Genomic DNA, 22500 nt, shown 5'->3' with positions numbered 1-22500 from the left:
CAGCTGCTGTACCCTATCTCCGGGTGAACCGATTCCAGGGTGGGCAAGCTGTTAAAAAGAAAAGATAACTCTTCCCGGGGCCCCCGACGACGTCTTCGAATTTCCTAACGTTTCCGCCTGCCGCCATGTCCCGGTTCAGGAATATTAACTCGATTCCCTTTCGATGCTCGTGCAAAGTGCACCCTTGATACAAGGCTTCCCCATCTCTTAGGATCGACTAACCCATGTCCAAGTGTTGTTCACATGAAACATTTCCCCACTTCAGTCTTCAAACTTCTCATTTGAATATTTTCTACTACCACCAAGATTTGCACTGGGGGCCGATCCACCTAAGCTCACACCCGAGGTTTCTCAACGACCCCCACGTCCTCCTACTCATTGGAGCTAGGCAATTGCTCTGACGGTCGAGTATAGGTTGCGTGCTTCAGTGCCATCCATTTTCGAGGCTAGTTTATTCGGAAGGTGAGTTTTTACACACTCCTTAGCGGATTTCGACTTCCATGACCACCGTCCTGCTGTCTTAATCAACCAACACCCTTTTTTGGATCTAGGTTAGCGCGCAATTCGACACCGTAACTCGACTTTCGGTTCATCCCGCATTGCCAGTTCTGCTTACCAAAAATGGCCCACTTGGAGCTCTCGATTCCACAGCGCAGTTCAATGGAGCAGCTGCACCCTCTTACCTATTTAAAGTTTGAGAATAGGTCGAGGGCGTTACGCCCCCGATGCCTCTAATCATTTTCTTTACCCGATAAAACTCGTGCGTGAGCTCCAACTATCCTGAGGGAAACTTCAGAGGAAACTAGCTACTAGATGGTTCGATTAGTCTTTCGCCCCTATACCCAAGTCAGATGAATGATTTGCACGTCAGTATCGCTACGAGCCTCCACCAGAGTTTCCTCTGGCTTCGCCTTACTCAGGCATAGTTCACCATTTTTCGGGTCCCAACAGGTGTGCTCGCACTCAAACCCTTCGCATAAGCTCAAGGTCGGTTGACGATGCACCCCCCTAGAGAGGGGCTCTCACCCGTCAGCTTCCTTGCGCCTCGCAGGTTTTCAAACCTGCCGACTCGCACACATGTTAGACTCCTTTGTCTGTGTTTCAAGACGGGTCAAATGGAAAGCCCGCCAGCCAACACCACGAGTGCGCAGGTGTACATGGCCCGCCACAAGGGTGCACGCTTCGTTCCTCGACCACCACAGCGGCAAACCGACAGGCAGTAATCCACCCGCGCTTGTCACGATGTAGCAGCCCGTGTTGGTTTGCACCTCAAGTCAAGCGGTAGACCAGCCTGAGTCGTTCCACATCCGACCGAGACGCATCGACAACCTCCATCCGCTTCCCTCCCGGAAATTTCAAGCACTCTTTAACTCTCTTTTCAAAGTCCTTTTCATCTTTCCCTTGCGGTACTTTTTTGCTATCGGTCTCTCGCCCGTATTTAGCCTTGGACAGAATTTACCACCCAATTAGGGTTGCATTCCCAAACAACCCGACTCGCTGACAACGCCTCGTGATGCGGCAGGGTCCCAGGTCGATGGGGTTGTCACCCTCTCAGGTGCCCCCTTCCAAGGGACTTGGCCCAGGTCCGCCGCTGAGGACGGTTCTACAAACTACAATTCAGGCAGCGCCACCGCCCAATATTCATGCTGGGCTCTTCCCGGTTCGCTTTCATTACTAGGGGAATCCTTGTAAGTTTCTTTTCCTCCGCTTAATTATATGCTTAAACTCAGCAGGTGTTCTCACCTGAGCTGGGGTCGCAAAGTTGGAGCTAAATCTGCCCTACACCATGGGAGGACAAGAGAGAGCAAAGCAAGTTCGAGCGATGCCACACAAAGCCCGCATCGGCTAACGCTGACTGCCCATCCAAGGGGACAAGATCACCGCTCGCCGACGCATGCCACGAAACATCACTTGAGTTATTTCAGCTGACCGCACAACACGGGGCACGGACGACCAGATCCGCTGCTCCCTAGCATATTGCAGGCAGTGCGTTTGAATGGGATGCGACGCCCAGACAGACGTGCCCTCGACCGAGGCCTCGGACGCAAATTGCGTTCAAAAACTCGATGATTCACGAGATTATGTAATTCACACTAAGTATCGCATTTCGCTACGTTCTTCATCGTAACAAAAGCCGAGATATCCATTGCAGAGAGTCGTTTCCACGTGTATTACCGAAAAATCAGCCACAAAACTGAATAGGGGCACCCCCCACAACAAATTTAAGGCCAAGGGGCAAAAGGAGGAAAAACGAACGAGAGAAAGAGAAACAAAGGTGTCTAACCCCCTCACAAGGGGAGGCTTGAACAGAGGACAATCTCCCCCAGCCCCACGCCCTCGCAAAAATGGGGGAAATGCGTGGAACAACGATCGAGAAGGACTAGGGTGGCCACCGTGGGAGCTCGCACTGCTTTTAGCCGTTCCCCGACACCAGCCCACAACAATTCCCCCTTTTCTCCGTAGAGTTAGGGACCGAAAGGAAGAAAAGGGTAGAAAACAAAGCACAAACAAGGCACAAGCCTCCCAAAGCCCCTTGCCTTCGGCAAAAGGGGGGAACTGAAGGGGACGACGATCAAGAAGGATTAGGGTGGCCACCCCGAGAGCTTGCGCTGCGTTTCGTCCGTCTGGAACACTAATCCACAACAATCCCACCTTTTCTCCGTAACAATGGGGCCACGAGGAAGAAGGGAAGAAAACAACAAGAGAGAAAGGGATATATCAATCGTGGCTACCGGCTCACGAGGGGAGGCTTCAAAAAGAGAGTAAGCTTCCCCAACCCCGTGCCTTCGCAAAAAGGGGGGAACTGCAGGGGACGACGATCGAGAAGGACTAGGGTGGCCACCCTGGGAACTCACACTAATTTTTGTCCTTCCCGAACACCAATCCACAACAATCCCACCTTCTCTCCGTAAAGCTAGGGGTCGAAAGGAAGAAGGGAAGAAAACAACATGAAAGAAAGAGAGATATCGAATGCGTCCACCGGCTCACAGGGGGAGGCTCAAACAGAGAAGAAGCTTCCCCACCCCCATGCCTTCACAAAAAGGGGGGGAATTGCAGGGGACAGCGATCGAGAAGGACTAGGGTGGCCACCCTTGGAACTCACACTGCTTTTCGTCCTTCCTAAACACCAATCCACAATAATCCCACCTTTTCTTCGTAAAGCCAAGGGGCCGAAAGCAAGAAGGGAAGAAAACAACAGGAAAGCAAGAGATATCAAACGTGGCTACCAGCTCAAATAGAGAACAAGCTTCCCAAACCCCGCGCCTTCGAAAAAGGGGGGAACTGCAGGGGATGGCGATCGAGAAGGACTAGGGTGGCCACCCTGGGAACTCGCACTGCTTTTCTTCCTTCCCGAACACCAATCCACAACAATCCCACCTCTCCTCCGTAAAGCTAGGGGCAAAAGGAAGAAGGGAAGAAAACAACACCAAAGAAACAAAGATCCCAAGAAAAGGGAGAAGCTCAACAGCACGCTGAGTAGATGTCTGCTAACCAAAAATAAATCAAACAAGGCACCCAATCAAAAAAGCGTCCCACCTCTTCACACCCTCCCACATGCATTCAGCACAACACCCTTTCCAGCTTTACAACATAGCAAAAAACCAAGCAAATAAATCACAACCTAAAACTGACCAATAGAAAAGACAAGGGCCACGATGAGGCCAGTGTTTGGAGCACGTCACTGAGAGGAACACAGCCCCCCAACCCAGCGGCACAAGGCTTCAAATGACAAATAGACCGCTGCCAATAACACAAACCCACCCCGCTCTTGCACCCCTCTGTGTACAAAACACCCAACAACCTTTCCAGCGAGAGAGTCAACGGGGGTCAAATAATCAAACTCCAAAGAGGAGTTGTCACGGGCAGACGCTCAACACTGGAGAAAGCCACGAGCCACAAATACATCAATGGTTCAAGGCCACTAGAGAGAGGGACGTTCACAAAGTACACACCACGAAACAAAGAAATGATGCAAGTCCTACAAAGAACCCACAATCCAAAGGGAGGAACAAAGACACGACCCGCTACTTCTTTTTCCCTCAGAAGGGGAGTGGGTCACGAGAGGACGAGGATTTCCCTCGACGACAAAGGCACGAGATAAGATTGCCACCCTCATGCCTGTCGGCGGGGAAAATTGCGATCTCTATGGAGCTCAGACCAAGGGATGGGTTTTTCATTACCTCGACACCCAACCCTTCCGCGAGGGCATGTCGAGGAACGGTCGGGAGGGACTAGGGTGGCCAACCCAATGGGTTGAACCACTCTTCATCCATCCCATACTTGACTACACCCCGATAATCTCGCCTCACGGAAGGTTTGAGCTACTAGGCGCACGCGCAAACACTCCCTCGACCCAACCACCAACGAAAAATCTCACCCAAGCAACACATCAACCACTGTTGCCTTTTCGAGAGAACCAACTATGGAAGCCCGCACCCTTGTCCCATGCCTTCCAACGAACAAAAGATCGAGCATCGCCGTTACGAATGAGTCCGAATTTATCCATCGTATTTACCGAGCACCTCAACTCTACAGCAACCATGCCCGGTCGAACAGGTCGTCGGAAGGGCTCCCAAGAAACAAGCTTTTGGACCCCTTGCAGAAACACATTGGGGGGAAGAAAAACAAAGGATGGGTGGGACAAGCACAAGTATGGCTCGCAAGCACACACGAAAAAACAAGCATAGGTACCTCTAGACAAGAAACCAACAATGTTCCCGCCAAACACCAAACCCGCTCCCCTAGAGACGCACCACAAAGTCCCACATTTCAATCGAAACCCAACCAACCCGAACCAAAAAAGAAAACCCCTGCTATCAATGATCGTACCACAGGTTCACCTACGGTAACCTTATTACGACTTCTCCTTCCTCTAAATGATAAGTTTCAATGAACTTCTCACGACTTCGACGGTGGCGAACCACCATTGTCGACGCAATCCGAACACTTCACCGGATAATTCAATAGGTAGGAGCGATGGGCGGTGTGTACAAAGGGCAGGGACGTAGTCAACACGAGTTGATGACACGTGCTTACTAGAAATTCCTCATTGAAGACCAATAATTGCAATGGTCTATCCCTATCACGATGCAATTTGAGAAGATTTTCTGATCCTCTCGAACCAAGAATAAAAACTCATTGGCTGTATCAGTGTAGCGTGCGTGCGACCCAGAATATCTAAGGGCATCACATACCTGTTATTGCCTCAAACTTCCATGGCCTAAACTGCCATAGTCGCTCTAAGAAGTTGGCCGCGAAGGGGAACCTCCACATAGCTAGTTAGCAGGTTGAGGTCTCGTTCGTTATGGGAATTTACCAGACAAATCGCTCCACCAATTAAGAACAACCATGCACCACCACCCATAGAATCAAGAAAGAGCTCTCAATCTGTCAATCCTTACTATGTCTGGACCTGGTAAGTTTCCCCGTGTTGAGTCAAACTAAGCCGCAGGCTCCACTCCTGGTGGTGCCCTTCCGTCAATTCCTTTAAGTTTCAGCCTTGCGACCATACTCCCCCCGAAACCCAAACACTCTGATTTCTCAGAAGGTGCTGGCGGAGTCCTTAGAGCAACATCCGCCGATCCCTGGTCAGCATCATTTATGGTTGAGACTAGGACAGTATCTGATCGTCTTCGAGCCCCCAACTTTCGTTCTTGATTAATGAAAACATCCATGGAAAATGCTTTCGCAGTGGTCCGTCTTTCATAAATCCAAGATTTTCACCTCTGACAATGAAATAAAAATGTCCCCGATAGACCCTATTAATCATTACTCCGATCCTAAAGGCCAACACAATAGGACCAGACTCCTATCATGTTATTCCATGCTAAAGTATTCAGAGCATAAGCTTGCTTTGAGCACTCTAATTTTTTCAAAGTAATAGCGCCGAAACCATGACCCAGCCAATTAAGGCCAGGAGCACGCCGCTGAAAAAAGGGACGGAAGGGCAAGTGCACACCGAGTAGGCGGACCGACCCTTACGACCCAAGATCCAACTACGAGCTTTTTAACTGCAACAACTTAAATATACGCTATTGGAGCTGGAATTACCGTGGCTGCTGGCACCAAACTTTCTCTCCAATGGATCCTCGTTAAGGGATTTAGATTGTACTCATTCCAATTACCAGACTCGATGAGCCTTGTATTATTATTTATTGTCACTACCTCCCCATGTCAGGATTGGGTAATTTGCGCACCTGCTGCCTTCCTTGGATGTGGTAGCCGTTTCTCAGGCTCCCTCTCCGGAATCGAACCCTAATTCTCCGTCACCCGTCACCACCATGGTAGGCCTCTATCCTACCATCGAAAGTTGATAGGGTAGAAATTTGAATGAAGCATCGCCAGCACAAGGGTTGTGCGATCCGTCGAGTTATCATGATTCAACGGAGAAGCGGGCAAGCCCACGCCGGCATTTTATCTAAAATAATGCATCCCTTCCAAAGAGTCGGGACTTGATGCACGTATTAGCTCTAGAATTACTACAGTTATCCGAGTAGTATCGTACCATCAAAAAAACTATAACTGATTTAATGAGCCATCCGCAGTTTCATAGTCTGAATTAGTTCATACCTAGACATGCATGGCTTAATCTTTGAGACAAGCATATGACTACTGGCAGGATCAACCAGGTAGCACCCTCCCACTTCAAAGGGCATTCCAAGCGCTCTCTTACCGAGAGACAGCCTGAACACCCATCAAGTCAAAGAGACGTCAAAATATCATGTAAAACTTTTATGCCTTGCACCTCTTGCATCCCAAGAAGGAAGCACACGCAACATGCCAAGGAAATGGTAAACAAATGGGTAGACCTGCCGAGCCACAACGCACCAAGGCCACTTCGGAGTTTGCAGCCATGACCCAACCAACAAGAAAATGAGCGATCCCTCACCGACTCCCTTAGAAATGGCTCCAAATGCCTCCACGCCCCGCACCGAGGTCACCTAGGAGTCCACCCGGACAGCAGCAATGATGGACCTCGATCACCCGATCGCCTGCGGCAGCCTCGATGCGAAGGAAACAAATGGAGAATGACCAACCATGCAACCTCTATATTACAAATGAGCCACAACCCTCCCCGCCCCCGCACCGAGGCCACCTAGGAATCCACCCGGATAGCAGCAACAATGGGCCTCGATCTCCCGACCTCCTGCAGCAGCCTCGATGCGAAGGAAAAGGAAGGAAATAAAAAGAGTACGACCGACCACACAAATACTATCATGGAGAGGCCATACAAACCTCCCCGCCCCGCACCGATGCCACCTAGGAGAGCACTAGGACAGCAGCAAAAGTGGACCTCGATCAGATGATCGCCTGCGGCAGCCTCGACACAAAGGCAAGGGAAGGAAATCATACAAGACAAACCGAGCCCGCAACCTCCCTTAGAAATTCCCCCCAACCCACCCCTCCCCTCCCCGCGCAGGGGCCACCTAGGAGTCCGCCCGGACAGTAGCAATTGTGGACCTCGATCGCATGATCGCCTGCGGCAGCCTCAATGCAGAGAGGAAACAGAAGGAAATAAAACAGGACCAACCGAGCCCACAACCTCTCTCAGAAATGCCCCCCGACCCTCCACGCCATGCACCGAGGCCACCTAGGAGTCCACCCACGACAGCAGCAATGGTGGACCTCGATCACTTGACCGCCTGCGGCAACCACGATGCGAAGGCAAAGGAAGGAAGTAAATGCAAATCGAGAGGGTCGCTACACAATACAAGAACACATATCCGAATAGGAGGAGGAGGGATTGGGCAGCTCCACACCCCACGCACCCTACGTACAGGCAACCTAGGAGATTTCCCACAGCTTTACCGACCGGACGATGAATAATTTTCTCCTACGGCCACCTCCACGCAAAGGAGGGAGGTCGAAGCGTTCCACCTTGAAATCCTTCTTCCAGATAGCCCCCACCATCGATGACTATAGTAGCAAGCCTCCTCCCCATTGGACCACAAGCACATACACAATTGAAACAACAAGTTCCCCCTAACCCTCCCCGCAAAGAGGCCACCTAAGAGTCCACCCGGACAACAACATCGATGGACCTCGATCGCATGATCGCCTGCAGCAGACTCAATGCAAAGGAAACAGAAGGAAACAAAACAACAAGACCAACCAAGCCCATAACCTCTCTTAGAAATATCCCCCGACCCTCCACGCCACGCATCGAGGCCACCTAGGAGTCCACCTGCGCCAGCAGAAACGGTGGACCTCGATCACTTGATCGCCTGTGGCAACCACGATGCGAAGGCAAAGGAAGGAGGTAAATGCAAATCAAGAGGGTCGCTACACAATACAATAACACATATCCGAATAGGAGGAGGGATCAGGCAGCTCCGCACCCAATGCACCCTAAGTACAGACAACCTAGGAGATTTCCCACAGCTTTACCAACCGGATGATGAATAATTTTCCCCTACGGCCACCTCCACGCAAAGGAGGGAGGTCGAAGCGTTCCACCTCGAAATCCTTCTTGCAAATAGACCCCACTATCGATGTAGCAAGCCTCCTCCCCATTGGACCACGAGCGCATACACAATTGAAACAACAAGTGCCCCCCAACCCTCCCCTCCCCACAGAGAGGCCACCTAGGAGTCCACCTGGACAGCACCAACGATGGACCTCGAACGCATGATTGCCTATGGCAGCCTCAATGCAAAGGAAACGGAAGGAAACAAAACAAGAAGACCAATCGAGCCCACAACCTCTCTTAGAAATGTGCCCCCCCGACCCTCCATGCCACGCACCGAGGACACCTAGGAGTCCACCCGCGACAGCGGAAACGGTGGACTCGATCACTTGACCGCCTGTGGCAACCATGATGTGAAGGCAAAGGAAGGAAATAAATGCAAATCAAGAGGCTCGCTCCACAATACAAGAACATATCCAAATATGAGGAGGGATCGAGCAGCCCCGCACCCTCCGCACCCTACGCACAGGCAACCTAGGAGATTTCCCACAACTTTATAGACTAGACGATGAATACTTTTCCCCTACGGCCACCTCCATGCAAAGGAGGGAGGTTGAAGTGTTCCACCTCAAAATCCTTCTTCCAGATAGCCCCCACCATCGGCATAGCAAGCTTCCCCCCATTGGACCAGGAGCACATACACTATTCAAACAAAAAATGCACATAAACGTTGTGACTTAACAATTCCAGCCGCAAAAGCCTGCCACGCACGCAAGATGCAAGGGAAAAGCCAACCCCTCAATCAAACATATGGGCCAACACATCTATCAAAACCTCAAAGCCAACGCAACCATGAACGATGTGCACTTTGAAAGGAATGCCAACCCTTGACTTTACAATAAGGAGAACAACGCCTGACGGAAAAAGCAAGCAAGAGGGATGGTAGGTGGTTTACAACCAAAACCCTTCCACTTCCCTCTTAAATGTATGCATCTTAACCGACAATGCCAACACGGAAAGAGTACAAGCACAAGACACCGACACCAGAAACAACCGAACAATGAAGAGGCTAGCCATCACAAGGAGCCACACCACAACAACCCATACAACTCCCAAAACTTGGAGCTGAAGGGGAATTGTTCACATATGCCTCCTGGGACAAGCATGGCCAACATTACCGCTCATGTGCTACCGAGTGGGTATGGAGAGAAGATGAAAATCGGACACCCTACAAATGACCCAAGGCCATTCTTGAGGCAAACCCGAAAAACCAACTCAATTACCAACCCACCTTTCACACGAAAAGCAAAACCCTACACACCAAATAGGGAGGAGGTGAACAATATAACGAGGAGCCAATTTCAATGGAGCCATAAATGGCTGCCCGGCCCAATCAAAATTCTCTATTCACAATAACCGAGGGGCACGATAGCGACATAGGCAACGACGGAGTTTTGGGGCTTCCATCTGGGACCGCAACAACGAAGGCTCAAAGGAGCGCCAAGAAAACTTGCGACATTCTTATCTTTGGGATGGGAAAGATGGACGGGGATGAGCATGGCCCACATTACTGCTCATGTGCTAACGAGCGAGGATGGAGAGAAGATGAAAATTGACCACCCTACAAATGACCCAAGGCCATCGTTCGGGCAAACCCGACAAAGCAACTCGATTACCAACCCACCTTTCACACAGAAAGAAAACCTGTCACCGGTATCTTCTGGAGGGGCACAAGGGGGACCAAGATGAGCCAAGGAGCCACACCACAACAACCCATACAGTGCCAAGAACTTAGAGAGCAGAAGGGGAATCGTTCACGTATGCCTCCCGAGATGAGCATGGCCAACATTACTGCTCATGTGCTACCGAGTGGGGATGGAGAGCTGATGAAAATCGAACACCCTACAAATGACCCAAGGCCATCATTCAGGCAAACCCGAAAACACAACTCGATTACCAGCCCACCTTTCACATGGAAAGAAAACCTGTCGCTGGTTTCATCTGGAGGGAACATGGGGACCAAGACGAACCAGGGAGCCAAACCACAACAACCCCTACAGATCCATGAAATTAGAGAGCAGTTGTCCATATATGCCTCCCGGGACGAGCATGGGAAACATTACCACTCATGCGCTATCGAGTGGGGATGGAGAGAAGATGAAAATCGGCCACCCTACAAATGACCCAAGGCCATCATTTAGGCAAACTCGAAAACACAACTCGATTACCAACCCACCTTTCACACAGAAAGAAAACCTGTCGCTGGTATCATCTGGAGGGGCACTCGGGGACCAAGAAGAGCCAGGGAGCCACACCACAACAGCCCATACAACTCCAACAACTTGGAGAGAGGAAGGGGAATCGTTCATGTATGCCTCCCAGGATGAGCATGGCCAACATTACTGCTCATGCGTTACCAAGTGGGGATGGAGAGAAGATGAAAATTGGCCACCCTACAAATGACCCAAGGCCATCATTCAGGCAAACACGAAAACACAACTCGATTACCAACCCACCTTTCACACGGAAAGAAAACCTGTCGCTCGTATCATCTGGAGGGGCACTCGGGGACCAGGACGATACAGGGAGCCACACCACAACGACCCATACAACTCCAAGAACTTCGAGAGTGGAAGGGGAATTTTTCACATATGCCTCCCAGGCCAAGCCTGGCCAACATTACCGCTCATGCGCTACTGAGTGGGGATGGAGAGAAGATGAAAATCGACCACCCTACAAACGACCCAAGGCCATTGTTCAGGAAAACCCCAAAACACAACTCGATTACCAACCCACCTTTCACACGGAAAGAAAACATGTCACTGGTATCATCTAGAGGGGCACGTGGGGACCAGGACGAGCCAAGGAGCCACACCACAATAGCCCATATGGCTCCGATAACTTGGAGAGCGGAAGGGGAATTGTTCACATATGCCTCCCAAGACGAGCATGGTCAACATTACCGCTCATGCGCTACTGAGTGGGGATGGAGAGAAGATGAAAATCGACCGCCCTACAAACGACCCAAGGCCATCGTTCAGGAAAACCCAAAAACACAACTCAATTACCAACCCACCTTTCACACGGAAAGAAAACCTATCGCTAGTGTCATCTGGAGGGGCACTCGGGGACAAGGACGAGCCAGGGAGCCACACCACAACAACCCATATAGCTCCAACAACTTGGAGAGCAGAAGGGGAATTGTTCACGTATGCCTCCCAGGATGAGCATGGCCAACATTACCGCTCTTGCACTACCGAGTGGGGATGGAGAGAAGATGAAAATCGACGGCCCTACAAATGACCCAAGGCCATTATTCAGGCAATCCCGAAAACACAACTCAATTACCAACCCACCTTTCACACGGAAAGAAAGCCTGTCGCTAGTATCATCTGGAGGGGCACGCGGGGACCAGGACGAGCCAGGGAACCACACCACAACAGCCCATACAGCTCCAAGAACTTGGAGAGCAGAAGTGGAATTGTTCACATATGCCTCCCAGGACGAGCGCGGCCAACATTACTGCTCATGCGCTACCGAGTGGGGATGGAGAGAAGACGAAAATCGGCAACCCTACAAATGACCCAAGGCCATCCTTCAGGAACAAGTGAAAACAAAACTTGATTACCAACCCACCTTTCACATGAAAAGAAATCCTGTCGCTGTTATCAACTAGAGGGGCGCATCGGCGGCCCTACAAATGACCCAAGGCCATCGTTCAATCACACGTGAAAACACAACTCGATTACCAACCCACCTTTCACACGAAAAGAAAACCTGTCGCTGGTATCATCTGGAGGGGCGCAAGGGGGACGAGGACGAGCAAGGGAGCCACACCACAACAGCCCATACAACTCCAAGAACTTGGAAAGCAGAAGGGGAATTGTTCACATATGCCTCCCAAGACGAGCATGGCCAACATTACCGCTGATGCGCTACCGAGTGGGGATGGAGAGAAGATGAAATTTGGCCACCCTAAAAATGACCCAAGGCCATCGTTCAGGCAAACGCGAAAACACAACTCAATTACCAACCCACCTTTCACACGGAAACAAAACCTATCGCTGGTATCATCTAGAGGGGCGTGAGGGGGACCAGGACAAGCAAGGGAGCCACACCACAACAGCCCATACAGCTCCAAGAACTTGGAAAGCATAATGGGAATTGTTCAAATATGCCTCCCAAGATGAGCATGGCCAACATTACTGCTCATGCGCTACCCAGTGGGGATGGAGAGAAGATGAAAATCGGCCACCCTACAAACAACCCAAGGCCATCGTTCACGCAAACACGAAAAAACAACTCAATTACCAACCCACCTTTCACACGAAAACAAAACTGTCACTGGTATCATCTAGAGGGGCGCGAGGGGGACTAGGACGAGCAAGGGAGCCACACCACAACAACCCATACAGCTGCAAGAACTTGAAAAGCAGAAGGGGAATTGTTCACATATGCCTCCCAAGACAAGCATGGCCAACATTACCGCTCATGCACTACCGAGTGGGGATGGAGAGAAGATGAAAATCGGAAACCCTACAAATGACCCAAGGCCATCGTTCAGGCAAATGCGAAAACACAACACAATTACCAACCCACCTTTCACACGGAAACAAAACTTGTTGCTCGGATCACTTGGAATTTGCATGGGCCCCCGCACGACCGAAACAAAGCGACAAGGGAGAGCCGGGAAAACGAGCAGCACGAAAATGAACAAAGCCAACCTCGGGTCACAACTTAGCATTTTTGATACGGGCTCGTCGGCCCGTGCGTGCCCTCGGCCGAACGAATTTGAATGGGCGCCCGCACAACCGAAACGAAGCGACAAGGGAGAGCCGGGCAAATGAGCTGCACGAACAAGCACAAAGCCAACCTCGGGTAATTACTTAGCATTTTTTGATACGGACTCATTCGCCCGGGCGAACCCTCGCCCGAACGAGTTCACACGGACGCCCTCAAACGGCCCACCCGAACGATTTTGCTTGGGCGCCCGAACGACTGAAACGAAGCGACAAGGGAGAGCTGGGCAAACGAGCTGCACGAACGTGCACAAAGCCAACCTCGGGTCACAACTTAGCATTTTTGATATGGGCTCGTTCGCCCGGGCGCGCCCTCGCCCGAACGACCTGCCTGAACGAGTTCACACGGGCGCCCTCAGATGACCCACCTGAAAGATTTTGCATGGGTGCCCAAACAACCGAAACGAAGCGACAAGGGAGATCCGGGGTAACGAGCTGCACGAACGTGCACAAAGCCAACTTTGGGTTACAACTTAGCATTTTTGATACGGGCTCTTTTGCCTAGGCGCACCCTTGCCCGAACGACCCGCCCGAACGAGTTCACACGGGCGCCCTCAAACGACCTGCCCGAACGACCGAAACGAAGCGACAAGGGAGGCCGGGAAAACGAGCTGCACGAACATGCACAAAGCCAACTTTGGGTCACAACTTAGCATTTTTGATACGGGCTCATTCGCCCGGGCGCGCCCTCGCCCGAACAACCCGCCCGATCAATTTCACATGGGCGCCCTCAAACGACCCGCCCGAACGGCCGAAACGACGCGAAAAGGGAGAGCTGGGAAAACGAGCTGCACGAACGTGCACAAAGCCAACTTCGGGTCACAACCTAGCATTTTTTATACGAGCTCGTTCGCTCGGGCACGTCCTCACCCGAACAACCCGCCCGAACGAGTTCACACGGGCACCCTCAAACGACCCGCTCGAACGACCGAAACGACGTGACAAGGGAGAGACGGGAAAATGAGATGCACGAACGTGCACAAAGCCAACCTTGGGTCACAACTTAGCATTTTTGATATGGGCTCGTTTGCCCGGGCATGCCCTTGCCCTAACGACCCGCTTGAATGAGTTCACATGGGCGCCCTCAAACGACTCGCCCGAATGATTTTGCATGGGCACCCGAACGACCGAAACGAAGCGACAAGGGAGAGCTGAGCAAACGAGCTGCACGAACTTGCACAAAGCCAACTTGGGTCACAACTTAGCATTTTTGATATGGGCTCATTCACCCGGGCGCGCACTCGCCCGAACGACCCGCCCGAATGAGTTCACACGGGCGCACTCAAACGACCCGCCCGAATGACGGAAACGAACCGACAAGGGAGAGCTGAGCAAATGAGCTGCACGAACATGCACAAGCCAACCTCGGGTCACAACTTAGCATTTTTGATACGGGCTCATTCGCCCGGGTGCACCCTCGCCTGAACGACCCGCCTGAATGAGTTCACACGGGCGCCCACAAACGACCCGCCCGAACGACCGAAACGAACCGACAAGGGAGAGTCGGGCAAACGAGCTGCACGAACGTGCACAAAGCCAACCTCGGGTCACAACTTAGCATTTTTGATATGTGCTCGTTCACCCGGGTGCCCCTCGCCCGAACGACCCGCCTGAACGAGTTCACATGGGCGCCCTCAAACGACCTGCCCGAACGATTTTGCATGGGCGCCCGAACGACCGAAACGAATTGACAAGGGAGAGCCAGGAAAATGAGCTGCACGAATGTGCACAAAGCCAACCTCGGGTCACAACTTAGCATTTTTGATATGGGCTCTTTGACCCGGGCGCGCCCTCGCCCAAACGATTTCACACGGGCACCCTTAAACGACCCGCCCGAACGATTTTGCATGGGTGCCGAACGACCGAAACGAACCGAAAAGGGAGAGCCGGGAAAATGAGCTGCACAAACGTGCACAAAGCCAACCTCGGGTCACAAATTAGCATTTTTGATATGAGCTCATTTTCCCGGGCACGCCCTCGCCCGAATGACTGCCCGAACGAGTTCACATGGGCGCGCTCAAACGACCCGCCCGAACAACCGAAATGAAGCGACATGGGAGAGATGGGCAAACGAGCTACACGAACGTGCACAAAGCCAACCTCGGGTCACAACTTAGCATTTTTTATACGGGCTCATTTGCCTGGGCGCGCCCTCGCCCGAACGAGTTCACACGGGCACCGTCAAATGACCCGCCCGAACGATTTTGCATGGGCGCCCGAACGACCGAAATGAATCGACAAGGGAGAGCCAAGCAAACGAGCTGCACGAATGTGTACAAATCCAACCTCAGATCACAAATTATCATTTTTTATATGGGCTCGTTCGCCCGGGCGCGCCTTGCCCGAATGACCCGCGCGAACGAATTCACACGAGCACCCTCAAACGACCCGCCCGAACGATATTGCATGGGCGCCCGAACGACCGAAACGAACCGACAAGGGAGAGTCAGGCAAATGAGCTACACGAACATGCACAAAGCCAACCTCGGGTCACAACTTAGCATTTTTAATACGGGATCGTTCGCCCGGCACGCCCTCTCCCAAATGACCCGCCCGAACAAGTTCACACGGGCGCCCTCAAACAACCCACCCGAACGATTTTGCATGGGCACCCGAACGACCGAAACGAACCGACAAGGGAAAGCCGGGAAAACGAGCTGTACGAACGTGCACAAAGCCAACCTCGGGTCACAACTTAGCATTTTTGATACGGGCTCGTTCGCCCGGGCGCGCCTTCACCCAAACGAGTTCACACGGGCGCCCTCAAACAACTCGCCCGAACGACCGAAACGAAGCAACATGGGAGAGCCGGGCAAACAAGCTGCACGAACATGCACAAAGCAAACCTCGGGTCACAACTTAGAATTTTTGATACGGGCTCATTCGCCTGGGCGCCCTCGCCCGAACGAGTTCACATAGGCCCCCTCAAACAACCTGCCCGAACAATTTTGCATGGGCGCCCGAACGACCGAAACGAACCAAGGGAGAGCCGGGAAAACGAGCTACAAGAATGTGCACAAAGCCAACCTCGGGTCACAACTTAGCATTTTTGATACGGTCTCATTCGCCCGGGCATGCCCTCGCCCGAACGACCCGCCTGAACGAGTTCACATGGGAGCCCTCAAACGACCCGCCCGAACGAGTTCACACGGGCGCCCTCAAACGACCCCGCCCGAACGAGTTCACACAGGCGCGCTCAAACGACCCGCCCGAACGAGTTCACACGGGCGACCTCAAATGACCCAACCGAATGAGTTCACACGGTCGCCCTCAAACAACCCACCCGAATGAGTTCACACAGTCGCCCTCAAACGACCTGCCCGAACGAGTTCACATGGGCGCCCTCAAACGACCTGCCCGAACGAGTTCACATGGGTGCCCTCAAACGACCTGCCCGAACGATTTTGCATGGGTGCCCGAACGACCGAAACAAAGCGACAAGGGACAGCCGGGCAGACGAGCTGCACGAACGTGCACAAAGCCAACCTCGGGTCATAACTTAGCATTTTTGATACGGGCTCGTTCGCCCGGGTGCACCCTCGCCCGAACGACCTGCCCGAACGAGTTCACACGAGCGCCCTCAAACGACCCACACGAACGGGTTTGCACAGACGCCCTCGCCCGACCCGCTTGAACGGGTTTGCACGGACGCCCTCGCCCGAACGACCCGCTCGAACGGGTTTTCACGGACGCCCTCGTCCGACCCACCCGAACATTTTTGCACGGACGACCTCGCCCAACCCGCCCGAACGTGTTTACACAGGCGCCCTCAAATGACCCACCCGAATGAGTTTACATGGCAAACAACCTGCCTGAACAAGTGTTTACACAACAAATGACCCACTCGAATGAGTTTACATGGGCTCTGACACACGACCAAAACGAAGTCACAAGGGAGATTCAGGAAAACGGGCAGCACGATTGTGTACAAGGCCCACCCCCTTCACAACTTAGCATTTTTTATATGGCCACGTGTGCCCTGAGCGCCGTCACACGAAACGACATGACACGACCTGACCCATTTGCACAGGCACCCACACACGACACGTCCCGACCCGCCCAAACGAAATTTGGGGTTTCCACGGGTGCACGACCCGAACGAAATTTCAGGGTTTCCGTGGGCGCACGACCCGAATGAAGGCATGAGGGAGCATCAGGCAAACGGTCCACATGAACGTGCAGAAGGCACACGGGGGGTCACGACTTAGCATTTTTGGCACACCCACGTGTGCCCGGGCACCCACACATGGCACGACATGGCCCGACCGGCCTTGTGCGAGCCGACCCAACCCGCCCAAACACGTTTGCATGGGCACCCACACATGACACGACACGACCTGACCCGAACAAAATTTGGGGTTTCCTTGTATGCACAACCCGAATGAAATTTAGGGTTTCCATGGGTGCGCAACCCGAACGAAGGCACAAGGCAGTGTCGGGAAAATGGGCCACACGAATGTGTAGAAGGCACACGGGGGGTCATGAATTAGCATTTTTGGCACTGCCACATGTGCCCGAGGACCCACGCACGGCACGACCCGACCCGCCCAAACGAAGGCACGACGGAGCGTCGGGAAAATGGGTCGCATGAACGTGCAGGAGGCACACGGTGGTCACGCCCTAACATTTTTTTCACGGACACATGTTCCCGAGCACCCACGCGCGGCACGGCACGACCCGACCCCACTCGACTTGCCCAAACGCATTTGCACAGGCACCCGCTCACGACACGATCTGACCCGCCCGAATGAAATTTGGGGTTTCCATGTGTGCACGACCCGAACGAAATTTGTGGTTTCCATGGGTGCACGACCCGAACGAAGGCCTGAGGGAGTGTCAGGCAAACGGGCCGCATGAATGTGCATAAGACACATGGGTGGTAATGACTTAGAATTTTTGGCACAACCACGTGTGCCGGGGCACCCACACACGGCACGACACGACCCGACCCGCCCTGGGCGAGCCGACTCGAATCGCCCGAACGAAATTTGGGGTTTCCATGGGTGAACGACCCGAACAAAGAAGGCACATGGGCAGTCATGACTTGGCATTTTCGGCACGCCCACGTGTGCCCGCGCACCTCCACACATGGCACGGCACGAGATGAACCGGCCCACCCGAAGGAAATTTGGGGTTTGAACGGGCGCATGACCCGAACGAAGGCATGAGGGTAGGAATATCTTTGACTCTAATACATAAATATACCTGGGGTAACATGCCCTTAATATCTTCAACATTTTCTTTTGACTCTTTATAACACTTTAACATGTGCTAGGCCTATTTCAATGAGCAAGAAACTCAATGACAAATATAATATATATATATATATATATATATATATATATATATATATATATCTTGAATAAATACAAATATCAAAAGTACATTTATGAAGACCGAACCCAGTTACACTTTCTTCAACACCCCCTCTCAACTAGGGAGGTATTCATAAATCATTACAAGGTGTTTGGCTATTTTTCAATCTTGAATAATTCACATAAGAGAAACCAGATTGGCAACCCATCTATTATAGCATCATATTAGCCAACATTGTTCATAGCAAGGCCTTGACTAACAACTTTATCTCTCATAATACCAGAGCACAATGTTGGCGAGGCCAATGGCTTATAAACACCTTGGTCATTGTCTCTAAAGGTACACACCCACCTAGGTGTTCCCTGAGTATGACCTTCCAGGACAATTCTTGTCTTGGGTTCCCATCCCTCAAAGAATATCGCTCCTCTTGCCTACTCTTGTCTTGGGTGCCCTACACATCCTCAAAGAGCATCAGATGCCAAATGATTGCCCAATCCTCCTGTTATTTCTTGCCAAGTGAAGAAAAGAATGTTGTGTCTATCTCTTCCCCTTGATTGGGGAAGACATGCCCAAGTTTCCTCTAACAAGGAACTTGCCCAAGCTCCTTTGTATTTGGGAACTTGTTAGAACTCCATCTTAGCTAGGGACTTGTCCATTCATCAACAACGTCTTCTTCGTGGGTCCTTCAGCCGCTTGATCTCCTTCTTTCCTTCGATGTCATGAAGTCTTTGTTTGAACTTCTTCTTGGCAAGGTACCATCCATCGATCACTTTCCCCCCTGGTTTGTCATGTCATTGCTCCCTTCGTGGAAAGTGGCCTTCTTGATATATATCAGGTCCTTTTTGTCATCTAGCTACTCCTTTGTCACCTTGTCTATCCTTCATAACACTTATCACATGGATGCTTAGTTGTACTCGCTTGTTCCCATACTTTGTTTTAGTGGCCCTTCATGACTTCATCGTGATATTGCTCTTCATCATGACATATTTGTAGAGTTAAATTGGTTATCTGCACCTTACTATCTCCAAGGCCTTCGTAGGTGTCAAGGGTCCTTTATCTTTTTCTTCCTTTGTCAGAGTTACCGTGCCTTCTTTCGAGAGATGTTGAGGAATCTTGTCAAATAGTTATTCTTTGTGACCGCAATGTTCTTCATTTGCTTCTTATTGGATTGATTGGTCAACCACCTTATACTCCTTATGAGAGCACTTCTTCATGTTGACCTTTACTCCACTGTAGCACATGCCTCCGAGCATGTTGTTGGCGAAAGAGATCCTTTTATTCTTGATCGTGATTCTAGAACTTTTCCCATGACCCAATCAATATATATGGCGACATGAATTAAACTTTGATGCATACATACCTCACCTTGATTATGCTTTTATCATCGCGGCTTTATTTGATAGTTCTCCTCGATTGGTGTAGCCTTTCTTGCTTCATCTTCTCTGGCCTGTATATCATCATCTCTTGAATCCCATAAATGGGACCCCCAATGAGACCTCTACCCCCTTTGAAAGAAGAATTTAAGCAAAGACGTTGACTTAGTCATAGGAGGATCTTCCTTCTTTTGCTTCTTGTCATCTTCTTTCACTTCTTGAGTTACATGAGCTTCTTCCCTTTTTCTCTTGCTTTTGTTGTCCTTCTTAAGTTTAGGACAATCCCTTTTGTAGCGTCCATACTCTTGGCATCCAAACCGTTCTACTTTGGACATGTAGTGGCCCCAACCAATTTGTTACTTTCCTTGCAAAAAGACACTGAGGTATACTTAGAAGAGGACATATACTTACTTGATAGAGTTTGAGATGTAGTGAACTTGCTTTCTTCTTGAAGAATTGATGGCTTGCCTTCCTTAGATCTTGATGTTGTTCAAGTTGCTTTCTTCAAATGGACTTGCTTGATGACTTGACTCGTAGTGCCTTTCATTCTTCAAGATGGTGTAGCTTGATGTAGGTCCCTCTTTGATTTTTCTTCTTGTAGGTGCCTTTATACAAGGCGTTTCTTCTTGCCTTGTAGTCTTCCATGAGGAATGATAGATGGTAGACCTTCTTGTCCTTGATGTGATTGAGACTTCTTGGCTTGACGCTTCAACCTTGCGGATGTTCTTGAGATTCCCTTTCCTTGATGTGTCACCTTAGCTCTGATACCACGTTGAAGAATCTGGGGCAATGGGGTATAGCGAGATTCTTCTAGACTTGATAACAATTTGTGAAGCTCTTATGCAATTTATCATGTTATCTTAATCTTCTTCTCTTCTTATTAATGCATGTGTGTTTACTTTCATCAAACTGGTGCCAAAAAAATAAGAGCAAGAACACAAGATGTTGGCTCTCTGCCAGGGAAAAACCTCTCTCTCTCTCTCTCAGAGAGGAAAACCCTTTCGTAAATTTCCCTCATTGAAGCTTCTTATTTTTCATTGCGAAGCCCTAGAACCTTGACAATAATATCCCCCAAGCACAAGTCGATTCCTTCCTCCTCTCTGCACTTTGTTTCTTCGGTGCTTCGTTCCTCGGCACTCTGTCCTTCTTTCAACTTTTGATAGTCCATGGTGGACTAGCTCTAGAAGAGACTCCAACCTTTGATCCTTAGTGAGGTCCTTTACCAATGAAGAAACCTTCATTCTCTTGACCAACCGAGCCTTTTTCTTGATGTGAGGTTGCAGGCTCGATGTACACCAAGTTTACTGCACTTGAGGCGATTTCCATCGCGACGAGACATGGAAACCCCAAATTTCCCGCACTTCGGATGCTTTCGACAAGGCGGGACATGGAATCCCCGGGTACCCCGCAATTTGGCGACCTTTGTTGAGGAGGGACCGGGAGAACTCATGTCACGCTCCTATCGTAGTGGTAGTATTTCAACCATGCATAAGTGGGTGCGGCACCGCCGTACTTTTTCCTTTTACCAATACTTTAGTACACGGTCTGCGCCTACTTCAACACTCGGTCAATTTTCCAGTAAGTGTTCTTAACAATGCAGCGAAAATAACTTACCATAAATTTATCTTCTTCAATTATTCTTTCAACCTGTCGTGTCATGTGGTCGTGCTGCACTGGCCCGCAGCCTGCACGACACAACTCCACACCTGAACTGCGAACCTGTCTGCCTGACTTTCCCTTCCGCAGCACCCAAACTCTGCCTGTCGGTGCAGTCCATAGTGAGGGCGCATGGCCCACATGCAGTGCGGCCTGCCTGCCTGGACGGTAACCCGCCCCGCTCTGCCTGTCTGCGCTACCAAGCCCAACCCACCCTCTGTAATCCGCCCGCCGGTGCGGCCCTCTTACCCGCGTTCTTCTCTTCCTTTCGTTTTCCCCCAATTCCTTCCTTCGCACTTGTTCTGCGATATGGAAGTTTGAGTTCGATGTCCCTTCCTTGAACCCCATCTTTCTTACTTATACGCATCCTTTCTCCCAAGGGCCGTGTCTCTCGACGATAACAAGGGTTGGCTCCATCAACATGCATGCCAGCTGACCTGCCACATAACCTCGACACGCCCCATTCCAACGAACCGCTGCGTCCCTTCGTGTGCACTGTCGCACCCATGGGTCAGCTACAACACCTTTTCGATTACACCCGTCGTCGCACGTCGCACACCCGCCCGCATCTTGATTCATCTGCACATGGTCAACTCTTTCATCTGGGCATGCAACAAGGGTCGCCCGCGCGCCTTCCGTCGGTGGCTCGCCCATCGTGCAGGTATCAAGGGGTGTGCGCCATCCCCAACACGGCGCGAGTGACATGGGAACCCCGCGTGTCACGCCCCCAGGCCTACAGTACTCTTTCAGCCATACTTGGCGAGGTGCGGCACCACCGAACACTTTCTTTTCACCAATACTTATGTTCATGCAATACGCCTAACCATTAGTCTACTTAGTTTGTTTTTCACAACCAAGTATTATTATGTTTCCTTTATGCCAATGAACACCCATACACATTCATTATCATCAGCAATTATACATGAAGAACACAATTGCACAGTGTAAA

The 22500-nt window shown here is 51.1% G+C and overlaps 3 non-coding genes across 3 annotated transcripts in view; all 3 read right to left on the bottom strand.

Annotated features, from left to right (window-relative positions):
• The window catches only part of LOC149139918 (25S ribosomal RNA), a 3409-nt gene extending 1652 nt beyond the window's left edge, over nt 1–1757 (bottom strand). The window contains exon 1 of the ribosomal RNA XR_016265377.1: nt 1–1757. This exon is cut by the window's left edge and continues 1652 nt beyond it. This is a non-coding gene — a ribosomal RNA (25S ribosomal RNA).
• Nucleotides 1758–2004: 247 nt separating this feature from the next.
• LOC149139917 (5.8S ribosomal RNA) lies at nt 2005–2158 on the bottom strand. Its single transcript, XR_016265343.1, has one exon. It is a non-coding gene; the product is annotated as a 5.8S ribosomal RNA (ribosomal RNA).
• A 2660-nt stretch (nt 2159–4818) lies between these two features.
• Nucleotides 4819–6632, bottom strand: LOC149139916 (18S ribosomal RNA). Its single transcript, XR_016265368.1, has one exon. It is a non-coding gene; the product is annotated as an 18S ribosomal RNA (ribosomal RNA).
• Between the last annotated feature and the right edge of the window lie 15868 nt (nt 6633–22500).

This window comes from Pinus tabuliformis, chromosome X (assembly GCF_031772625.1).
Source record: "Pinus tabuliformis cultivar Carrire ecotype Pingquan chromosome X, CPIR1, whole genome shotgun sequence".
NCBI classification, from domain to species: Eukaryota; Viridiplantae; Streptophyta; class Pinopsida; order Pinales; family Pinaceae; genus Pinus; species Pinus tabuliformis.
The sequence above is the reverse complement of the archived record's forward strand: the minus strand, read 5'-3'. Positions and strand labels throughout refer to the sequence as shown.